Here is a 12,075-nt window from a genome sequence, read left to right on the forward strand (position 1 = left end):
TTGTGATTCTAGATACTGATGTGACAGAAGCTATGAAGGGGTGCCTAAGCAGTTGCAAAATAACACAATATGTGGGAGTCACAAGTTTAATCTACTACCATTTGTAAGATTTGTTGTTTTCCGCTTCAGTATTTTGGGGAGAAATGTTGTTTAGATTATTTCAAAGAGTGTATGGATTTTGCCTGACATAATCCTGGGCAGTATTGCGTTAACCCCCAAACCACCAGAATGTCCATGTTATTTGGTTTATTTTGTAGGAGCTGCCAGTAAAGTCATGGCCTTGCATGGCAGTGTGACCTCAATCCTTTTCAACATTCAAATCCCTTCAGTGAAGGGTTGAACCCCACAGGGCTGTGTAGCAATTCGCTTTGCATTTTTCTAAAGGACTGTGGGAGAGAATCTGACCTCAGATCTCTGCAAATAACCCTATGAAATTTAGGACAGTTTGCAGGTATCTGCAGGCAGATTGTGGCCGCAGGAATCCTGCAGAGGGGAAGCTTCTGAATTTCGACAAAAAACATCTTGCCCCATTTTGTGATATAAACATAGTGTTGGCCTCATTACAAGGTTTGCGGGATCCTGCCAGTAAATCCGGCGGGATACCACCAAAACAGTAATACTGTTACCAGCACTTGGAATGCAGGAATTACCGTCATGTTCCAAGTGCCAGAAACTGTGGTAGTTCCCCATTCCATGGAGTCCCCTAGGGGAATTGCCAGTATTACCAGCACCAGTAATGCTGGGGTTCTCGATTCCTTGTTTTGTATCATTATTTGTATTTTCTCATACGTTCCAACAGCAGTGGAAACAAATGAACAAGCCATGAACTTCGTGCACAAATGTCATTCGGGTAGAGGGCACTGGATCATATTGTCTTCGGGGGACTGATTACTAGAAACTCTTCTTATGATGTGGCGAATAAAGACACCCTATGAGGTGGTATCTTGATGGATCTTGGTCATCGCTTGACTTTCATTTTCTTGCTCTTGGCTTGTGAAAGGTCTGCTGAATCGTGTAAAGGCCTGGTCCTTGGCAGCAGGGCAAGTAAAGCAAATTTATTGAAAAACTATCATACAGCATGGATCGTTCAATATTCACCAAGCTGTGGCACTTCTTCTGATACACAACACAACTGCTCCATGTCTTCTTTCCCTCTGTATATGTAGGACCTCTGTGATTTGCTCGAGAATATTTCTTTGAAGCCTATTTCATCGAATTGTTTTATTTTAACACATTTCACTGCAAATCAATGCAGGAGAAGACCCCCACCCCACAGCTGCCACTCTCCCCCCACACATCTCTCTCACATTAATTAATACAATGTGAGCCCCCCCCTATAATGCAGCAAAATGTGTTACAACAATTCGATGTAATGGGCTTCGAAGAACTGGGCCTACAATGTAATGGTGGAACACCGCATTTAAGGTCTCCCCACGACCTCAATCCCGATATCGTCTCCTTTTCTTTTCTGATGGAACCATGCATGGCGGCACTCTTACAACCTTCAGTGTGTCACTCTTCTTCTCCAAGCTCTTCTATGACTCCCTTGGTTAAAGCTACCACTCGCTTTCTGAAATAGCCTTTAATCAAGAGACCTTTCCCGTATAAAGTCGTTGTTCATCTGCCTTTTATTTCTATACATTACTGAACAGTAACAACAACTAAACAAAGCACACATCGCCTCGCACAACAGCACATGACAGCTACCAACCGAAAAATACACCTATGCTCAGCGAACGGTGTAAACCGAACTGAAGCTGCCAACAGCACATCACAGCTCCCTTGCTCTTTCCCCTGCTCAGTCCTACTAACTTACACCCCTTACCCTTTTGCCTTACAGATCCGCCAGAGCACCAAGGGACCATGCGTAGTGACAGTGCGCGGCATAAGAACCTTTAATATAACATAACATGTTTGTTTCCAGTAGACCCATTCCTGAATCACGATGACCTTCGTAGATCATTACCCCTGTATCCCTCTTGGGTTGGGGGGGGCTTTAGCGCAATGTAACTCATCTTCTTTTATAGAGGTAGACAATTGGTACGGAACCAAGATTGTTACTCTTAGAAAATCTTGTGTTGACGTCTGTCCTTGCTTTGCAGATCTATGGGGTGCCAAATGCCTGCTATGCTTGGTTTGCTGTGCATTCACCTTTCTAACATGGGGTAGGAAGATTCCATCGCAGGCTTTTCCATCATGGGAGAAATCATCGAATTTGTTTCAACGAATTGTATTGCAAATATATGTGGGGAGGGTATGGGTTAGGTAATAAAAAGGTAGAGGACAGTGGGGGCACTGCGGGGGATCTACGATGAAAACATCTCAAGGAAATCCCCTAGAAGGTCTAACATTGTACATTTTGGGCAGGTTTTAGGCAGGTGCCTCTCGTGCCTTGTGTAGACCAACTTCTAAGCTCAAAAGGCCTAATTCTCCAAGGGTTCGGCTGACCCCCACAAGGCATGCGCCAAAATAAATCATATTTGGAGCATGTACAAGAACAAGAGGTCATGCAGGCACCGTGCATGCATACCTTTGCTAACTGCAGCATGTCACTGCACGCGTGAAGGCGCATGGAAGAAACAACGTAACTATTACATTTCTTCATTTGTATATGCAAAAGAGGAAGGGCCACGGATTGGCTAAAAGGCAGGAAATGCAAATATCGGAAACTCTCCCCAAGGAATTAAAGGCCGTGATTGGTGGCCGTGATTGGTGGCCAAGAATTCCTCAATTTTCACATCATTATGAAGTGTCCCTGACCGACCTGGAGTGGTGCAAGGCTGAACATTTGCAGCCTCTCTCTAAGGCTGTCAGAAATGGCTTTGCCTAGAATTGTTCTCTAAGCTGCATATTTCATGCTTTGTGGCATGCAATGCAACCACATGCGTGCACATTCACTTCACATGCGAGATGCAAGTCTGCTTCTTTAACCAACTCCTTATTCTACTAGGATAGATCTGTCTTTAAGGGGATCATACTTGCTTGGTGTGTAGTGTCGGTGACAATGAAAGTATAAGGAATGACACAATGCGTAGCTGGGAAATCATGACGCAACACGTAAGGTTCTGCTCTAAAGCACTTTATTCAACTCATTGGGCTTCATTAGGAGTTTGGAGGTAGCCATGCCGTTCTTACCGGCATAACTACTCCCAAACCGGGTACCGGGTCCAGGTCCCGAAAAAAGGGAATTACCGGGCCATTCCGACTATTGGGGGCCCGTTAATTCCCTTTTCTCGAGACCCAGACCCGGTACATCCCCATTCCCATTAGAGCCCCCATCGGGCTCAATGGGAACGGGGAGGATGCTAACAACGGACCCTTTAATGACGGGTCTGTTGTTAGCATCCTGATCTGCTCGCGGGTGCTGGTATGCACGTCTGGCCAGACCACACGGGCAGTCCGGCACCCGCGAGCAGACCTCGTAATGAGGCGGTAGAGTGATAACGACGCCGGCAGCTCTACCGGCGCCGTTATCACTCTACCGCCTGGGTCGTAATGAGGCCCATTCTGTAGGGAATTGCTCGAGAGTTCTAAACGAGGAAGCAGAACCCTTGAGCAGGAGCACTGGACTGTAACTTCTATACTAGTTCAGCCACTCACAGGGGGCCATTACGACCCTGGAGGTAGCCATGCCGCTATTTGCGGCATGGCTACCCCCATTCCGGGTACCGGGTCCGGGTTCCTGGAATGGGGAAATACCGGCCCATTCTGACCTTGGAGGCCCCATAGGGTTCAATGGGAATGGGGAGGATGTAAACAACGGGCCCGTTATTAACGGGCCCGTTGTTTGCATCCTGGTCTGCTCACGGGACCCGCTAGCAAACCTCGTAATACGGCGGTAGGGGGTTAACAGGGCCGGCAGCTCTACCGGCCCCGTTAACCCCCTACCGCCAGGGTCGTAATGACCACGGTCTCCTTAGCCATAGAACTCTGGTAGTAATCAGATGCTTCTTGATGGTCTTCTTATCAATTGAGTCTGACGCTGGAGAAAGGCTGCTCTCTGCCTGTTCACGCTCTTGAGACAAATCCCAAACCACGCCTGATAAATATCACGCGGCATGGCCCAGAGTTCCCAGTAGGGAATGTTCTTCCTAGGTTTTCACCAGCTGTCATTTAGGGCACCGACCACCTTTGTCTCGGGAGGATAGCTCAGGGGCAACGTGCTCGCCTTGGAAGCAAGACGACACAGAGCGCCACAGGTTCGATCCTCGGGTCCATGCTTAGAAACCTCTGGTTATTAAGTGCGTTATACATAACTTATCATATCATATCACCTTCCTGTCGAAGGGTCCTGGTAAAGCCATCCACCAGTTTCTGTCCTCATGGATGAATCACAATATGCTTGTTCGTGTGGAACTCTGCTCTGTCTGGACTGTCTTCTCACTTCTCCTTCCTCGTGCTTTGCTCACCTTATGCACCTCACTCTGGTTTCCCCTCCTCCCTCTGCACCCCTTTGAGACTCCGGGTTCATCACCTGCTCACCTTATAAATCCGGGGGACCTGGCTTAATCCCCTCTCCATCCTCGTTCACTCTCTGCCTCCTTACTGGTTTACCTTCTTTATCAACTCTCCCACCTCCTCATTTCTATTCCTCCAGTCCTGATCCACATCTCGCTCTACCATCTCCTCCTTCACTCGTTTGAGGTTCCTCCAGTACTCCTCGTCAGATCCCTCTACCACCTCCTCCTTCACTCGTTTGAGGTTCCTCCAGTACTCCTTGCCAGATCCCTCTACCACCTCCTCTTTCACTCGTTTGAGGTTCCTCCAGTACTCCTCGCCAGATCCCTCTACCACCTCCTCCTTCACTGTTTGAGGTTCCTCCAGTACTCCTCGCCAGATCCCTCTACCACCTCCTCCTTCACCCGTTTGAGGTTCTTCCAGTACTCCTCGCCAGATCCCTCTACCACCTCCTCCTTCACTCGTTTGCGGTTCCTCCAGTACTCCTCACCAGATCCCTGTACCACCTCCTCCTTCACTCGTTTGAAGTTCCTCCAGTACTCCTCGCCATATCCTTCTACCACCTCCTCCTTCACTGTTTGAGGTTCTTCCAGTACTCATCGCCAGATCCCTCTACCACCTCCTCCTTCACTCGTTTGAGGTTCTTCCAGTACTCCTCGCCAGATCTCTCTACCACCTCCTCCTTCACTCGTTTGAGGTTCCTCCAGTACTCCTCGCCAGATCCCTCTACCACAACCACCTTCACTCGTTTGAGGTTCCTCTAGTAATCCTCGCCAGATCCCTCTACCACCACCTCCTTCACTCGTTTGAGGTTCCTCCAGTACTCCTCGTCAGATCCCTCTACCACCTCCTCCTTCACTCATTTGAGGTTCCTCCAGTACTCCTCGCCAGATCCCTCTACCACCTCCTCCCTCATCTATTTCCTGTTCTTGCAATCCTTCTCTCCACCTCTTCTTCAAATCACTCCTCTGATGTTCCTCTAATCCTTCCATGCAACTCTCTTTGCCACCTCCTCCCCTCAACCCTTTAACATTTCTGCAACCCTTCTCTACGACTCTTTCTATGACCTTCTCCTCCTGGACCCGTTTGATGTTCCTCCGAACATCCTCACCAACTTGCTCTAAAACCTCCTCCTTCTCCCTTTTCTCGGCTCTCCAGCCTCCTCCTGCTGCTCGTCTCCTCCTCTCTGCCCAACAGATTGTTTTTCCAATAACCTCCACTCTCCAACTCATCCCAAAATCTCTCATAGCTTGTCTCCAAACACCCACATCTCAGCACTTCTTATTTATGTCGGTTGCAGATCCACCCCCCTGTGCCGTTCTCTCAGTAATGGCACGCACCTGGGAGTAATCTGTCTTCTTTGTACAGGATTAGTCAAGTTAAAGAAATTACTTTTGTTATAGGTGAAGAATTTAGAGACACAGTGCTTCCCTGTGTCTCCAGGAGCAAGGCCACATATAGCCGGTCCACCGTTTTGGATCCTGCCTGAGTCTCGCGCATGCGTGGAGACCCAGAAGCTTCGCATTGGGTGCATGGAGCTGGGGCTGCTTGGACCATGCCTCTCCTATGCGACTGTTGATGGGACTAAACTTTGATACACAGTACAGTCATGTAACTCAGTGTAATTCCCCATCAGGGGCTTGGCAGGAAGAATCTGCAGGTCTGCGCTGTTGCTTTCTAAGACAAATGCCCCTGGGGCATTCGTTAAAGGGCCACACCCTATTAGACGGTCCATGTTGTGATCCCTTGTCTCCCATATTCATAGTAATGAGGGTAAGAAGGTAATCCTTCCCATGCGACTCACGGGCCCATCATCACACAGCGGGTGGCAGCACCCAGCCCTATAGGCTACCCCATCCCCCACCATAGGGATCAGACTGGGAATATCAATCTAAATGTCCTGCTCTGCCTTTGATTTTATTTTTAGTTTTAGTTTTGTGCATTTATTAGGCTATACATATACTATACAGGCTATATACATATACTATACAGTAAGTCAGTTCTGTCTCAAAGCACCCACAGGGCAACAGGGAGGGAACATGGGATTGATACAATACATACACTAGAGGATAAAGACAAACCCACTAGGCCTTGTGAGTGTTCAGAAAGTGCAAGTGCAGCGAGAAGAGGGTAAGTGGGAGTGGTGGTAGGTGCTAGAGTGTCTGTGCTCGTGGGTGTTACGCTCACCTGGCTCCCACAGGGGCATCGATCTGAACTGGACAGCTGCGGTCTCCACCAATATGATTCGTAGTGCCGAGATGACAGACTGGACTGGCCCACCTAGCTTCGTTTGCTTGGCCCGTATCAGTATTCTTCTGCAAATGGAGAAAGGGAATTAACCACCCGTGGAGTTGAGCGTTAACCCCCACCCCCGCTGTTCTCCCCACTGATCACCTTTAATGTCCCCTCTTATAGTCTCACATGATGGTTTGGAAAGATGAGCTCTCCATCCTGCATTGAGCGCAGGGGCGGGTAGATAACCAGTTGCTTCACTGGTTCGAAGGAATAGGTGAGTTCCAGAACAATATTGACTCTGAGATTTCCGGCAAGACGCAATAGGTATATAGTTTGTAAGAGTTCAAATGTCTGACTTTCACTCTTGTCCAATTCCTTGCAGGTTGCAGCTTGACCCTAGCGAAGAGTTCCTCGTGGCAACCGGTAACATTCAGGTAAGGATTTGTATTATCCAACACAGTTCGATAAAATAATGTCAGTATGTAACCTGTTGCTTTCTCCCTTATTCAGGTGCTGAGAGAAATTATGAAGCCTCGGGGAATAATGCCTCCGGCGGTAAAATTAGGTAAGTCTATTGTGGTGAGGAGGATTCCCCTTGTTTGTCCCTTTGTTTCACCTTGCTGTCCTTTTGTTTCCCCTTAGGGGCCGGGGTACGGCAAAGATGCGGTGGAAGCTGCGCCGACCCGTGAAGAGGAATAGTACCCCTGGTGGTAAAATCAGGTAAGTCTATGGGGGTAACTAATATTGCCACTGTTTATTCCCTTGGCTCACCTGCTGTTCTTGTGTTCCCCTTAGGTGCCGGAGTGCGGCGGGAACATGCAGAAGGATGTGGTGAATAGTGAAGATGCTGCGAAGGCCGGTGAGTTCAGCGCGGCGCTGCAGCAGGCGCGGCGACGCGCATAAGATAACTTCTTTCTTCCAGCTCGAAGGCGCGGTGGATCGGGAATTCAGGTAAGGATCATAGGTATTGCTCTTGTTCTAACCTTTTCTCCTTCTTTCTCCCTTTTTCTAGGAGCTCCAGACTCGAGGCGAGCGTGGCAGAAGACTGGATGCAGACTTGCAGGCACGGTGAGCATTACGCTGCTGGATGCAGAATAACGGGAAGCGTGTGCTGCTCTTCGGGCGTGGTTTAAATAGCCTCCAAAGTAGTCCTAGGTAAGTATTCCTCCCCGACCCCACCCGAGTAAAAAATAGTCCCTAGGTAAAGTAGTCCCTTCCAAGCCTCTTTTGGCTTGGAGTCCTGCAGCATGGTCTGCATCAGGTAAGTTCGCAGCATGGTCTGCATCAGGTAAGTTTTAATGTATGAGACTGGCGCCGATGGAGCCAGGACTGACTCTCCATATGAGCCTGGTGCCATAGACGCGAGGACTGCACCCAAATGGCCCCTAGCAGGGGTTGTTGGGCTTGCTTGGAATAACTTGATGCCTGCTTCCAGGGCTGCTGGACTTGATCTGGATCCCCGGGGGTAGGCATCATGACAGCACACCCCCCCAAGGCTCCTCCTAAAGTCGTTCTTCCCCGTGGTTTTGGTTTGTCTGGGAAATCTTGGTGGAATATTTTCACCAATCGGGGTGCATGAACATGGTCACTAGGGTTCCCATGACCTTTCCTGTTGACTGTAACCTTTCCAGTTGATTAAATAAAAAAGCTTTGACTTCACCAGCTTGGAGTCCAGGATGTTCTAAACCTCAAATTCGGGTTCCCCATCTATAAGGATGGGGTCTGGTGGCTTGGTTAGTCTTGTCCCTGGTTGCACTGGTTTAAAAAGTGACACATGAAAGACGGGGTGAATTTGCATATTAGCAGGTAAATCCAACTTGACGGCCACTGGGTTGATAATGGCCTTAATAGAGTAAGGTCCCAAATATCTGGGGTTAAAGGTCCGTGTTCCCTTTAGAGGTATGTGTTTTGTGGCCAGCCATACTTGGTCCCCTATCTGGTATTGTGGAGTATCACTTCTATGACGATCAGCATTTTTCTTGTATTTTTCTTTCGCTTGTTTTAAATGTGCAGTTGCTTCCTTAAAGGCTTGTGTAATCGTAGCGTGCAGATGGTCCACTGTGGGCATTTCTAAGTGTTGGGGTGAGTCAAGGTCCGACGTTCGAGGATGGTGCCCATATAAGGTATAAAAGGGGCTTTGTCCAGTTCCAGAATGTACTGAATTATTGTATGCATATTCGGCGATCCAAAGAATGTCTTTCCAATTACTCTCAGTCTGATGTAACATACAAAGCAGGTATTGTTCAAGAGTCTGATTGGTCCTCTCCGTTTGACCATCGGTTTGGGGGTGGTGACTGGTCGATAACCTCACATCAATTTGCGCCAATTGACAACATTTCCTCCAAAAATGTGAAATGAATTGACTGCCCCGGTCAGAGACCAATACGGACGGAAATCCATGTATGCGAACAATGTTTTCGAGGAACTCCTTGGCCAGGATTGAAGCTGAAGGTAACCACTTTAAAGGAATAAAGTGGGCCATCTTGGAAAAAAGATCCACAATAACTAGAATGGTGTTAAAACCATTGCATGGAGGTAGATCAGTAATAAAGTCTAACGATAAGGTGTGCCATGGTGTAGGCGGAATGTCCAAAGGTTGTAAGAGTCCAGCTGGTTTTCTCTTCTGACTTTTGTTTTGGGCGCAAATGCCACAAGACATTACAAATGATTTAATATCCTTTCACCAGGTGGGCCACCAGAATTGTTTCTTAATTTTAGCTTCAGTCTTTGCGATACCTGGGTGCCCCTCCATTAGGGTGTCATGATAATGGGAAATGACTAGCTCTTGTAGTTCCTTGTGTGGCAGAAATAGCCTCCCTTGGTAATAAGGCAGGTCATTGGTGACAGAGTAGTCCGGGCCTTTCTTTACCCAGTCCTGCAGGGCTATGGAATCAAAGAGTTGCTGGATCTTTACTTGAATGTCCTCTAGTGTCTGTAGAGTAGCCATGCCAAGAATCCTTTGTTCGGAAATTATAGGTAGTGGGTCTGGGTTCACTTCTGCCTCTCCCATCCCTATTCGGGATAAGGAGTCTGCTTTACCGTTCTTGCAACCTGGTCAATAGGTTATCACGATATCGAACTCGGCAAAGAATAATGCCCATCGGAGTTGGCGTGAAAATTGGGCCTTGGCTGTCTTTAAATACTGCAAGTTTCGGTGATCGGTGATCACAGTAATGGTATGCCTGGCACCGAGAAGATAATGCCGCCAAGCCTTGAAGGCGGATTTAATGGCTAATAACTCCTTGTCGGTAACAGCATAGTTTAACTCGGGTGCCGAGAACTTTCTGGACCAAAATGCTACTGGGTGAAGCTGGCCAGTTTCAGGGTCCTTTTGGGACACGACAGCTCCCATGGCTAAACTGGATGCATCAGTTTCCACTATGTATGGAAGTTCAGGGCGTGGGTGCTTTAGTACAGGTGCAGACGTGAATTTCGCTTTCAGCTCTTGGAAGGCATTTTCAGCTTCTTCAGTCCACATAAGGCGTTTGTTTTTTCGCAAGAGTGCTGTGATGGGATGTACAACATGTGAGAAATCTGGGATGAATCTGCGGTAGAAATTAGCAAAGCCGAGCATGCTTTGTACTCCTTTAACTGAACTCGGTGATGGCCACTTAAGAATTGCATCCACCTTTCGTGAGTCCATTCGGACTCCTTTTGGACTCCGAATAAACCCAAGGAATTCAACTTCCATGGCATGAAAAACGCATTTTTCCAGTTTTGCATATAGTTTGTGCTGGCGTAATTTCTCAAGGACTGCTCAGACGTGCTTCACATGGTCAGATTCTGAAGAGGAGTACACTAGAATATCATCGATATATACGACAACACAAACGTCAATGAGTTCACGAAGGACATTGTTCATGAAGTATTGGAAGGCTGCTCGTGCATTGCACAACCCGAAGGGCATCACCTGGTATTTCGAATAACCCGTACTTAGTGCGAAAAGCAGTCTTCCATTCGTCGCCCTCTTTCACACGCACCAGATGGTATGCCCCCCGGAGACCCAACTTAGTGTATATGCAGGCGTCCTTTACTTGGTCTAGTAGTTCGGGGATCAGAGGCAATGGGTATCGGTTCTTTACAGTGATTTGGTTCAATGCACGGTAGCCTATGCACGTTCTGAGGTCATCTTCCTTTTTGGGCACGAAGAACAAAGCTGAAGATGCAGGGGACTTGGATGGGCGAATGAAACCATTAGCAAGGTACTGGTCTAGGTATTGCCGTAGGTGAAGGTTCTCAGGTTCCGTAAGGGCGTAGATCCTGCTACAAGGAGGTTGTGCATCGGGTATGAGATTGATTTGACAATCGTACGATCTGTGAGGTGGTAAGGTGTTTGCCTGTTCTTTTTGGAAGACATCCTGGAATTCTTGATATTCTGGAGGTAATTGCACGACTGATGTGGTGACTGTGGCCAGGCCTGCTTTCAAGTTTTTCTTTGGGTAACAGGTTTGTGCACAATCCGGGAAGGTTATTCTCTTCTCTCGCCAATCAATACAAGGATTATGTGTTTCCAACCAAGGTATCCCCAATATTATTTGGAACTGTGGGGCTTTGATTAGATCAAACACAATAGTCTCTCGATGCCCATCCTGACCCAATAGTGTCATCTCTGCGGTGGAATGAGTTACAGGCCCAGAGGCAATTTCAGTTCCATCGACTGTGGTGATGACATCTGAGGTGGTCTTTCGGCAGAAAGGTAGATTCATCCTGGAAGCCAATTCGTAGTCCACATAGTTTCCTATGGCTCGCTATCAATGTATGCCCTTACTGCGTGCATACGTGATGGCTGCCTTGGATCTACGTGGACCATTGGTATGATGGAATAGGAGGTCTGAGTATCCTTCTTCAAGCTCGGCAAGCGGACGTCTACGCTTGTCAGGCGTGGTCGTTTCCCGAGTCTGACTCCATATGACTTTTATCAGCAGCTCCTACCACCTTCTTGGGTGGTTTTACAGGGCAATCCCGTAGAAAATGCCCAGAAGTTCCGCAATATAGACACAATTGCATTTGCCGTCTCCTTTCTCTTTCCTTCTGGGTTAAGGGCCCTTTAACCCCTCCGATTCGCATGAGTTCTGAAGCATCTGCTCCTTTGGGGTTAGCGTGGGTTTTGACCAACACCCGATTCTCAAACTTGGCTCGAACAGCCTTTTTGTTCTGAAGCCTGTGATCTAACTGGACCACTAAGTCTATATATTCAGCGCAGTCTTGAGGTGGGTTCACAACTTGAGCCAAGACATCCTTGAGTTCTCCTCGAAGCCCTCGATGAAATAACGTGATTCGTTTTACCTCGGGCCATCCAGTTTCCACTATCAACCTATTAAAGGTTGCGATGTAGGATAGGAGGTCCTGGTTACCCTGTCGTAGGGACAAAAGTTCGTTATC

The 12,075-nt window shown here is 47.9% G+C and overlaps 1 protein-coding gene across 1 annotated transcript in view; it reads left to right on the plus strand.

Annotated features, from left to right (window-relative positions):
* The window catches only part of LOC138521776 (uncharacterized), a 36,303-nt gene that overhangs the window by 6,777 nt on the left and 17,451 nt on the right, over positions 1-12,075 (plus strand). The window lies entirely within an intron of this gene.

The sequence above is a fragment of the Ambystoma mexicanum genome, chromosome 13 (genome assembly GCF_040938575.1).
Source record: "Ambystoma mexicanum isolate Mex_15411 chromosome 13, UKY_AmexF1_1, whole genome shotgun sequence".
NCBI lineage: Eukaryota > Metazoa > Chordata > Amphibia > Caudata > Ambystomatidae > Ambystoma > Ambystoma mexicanum.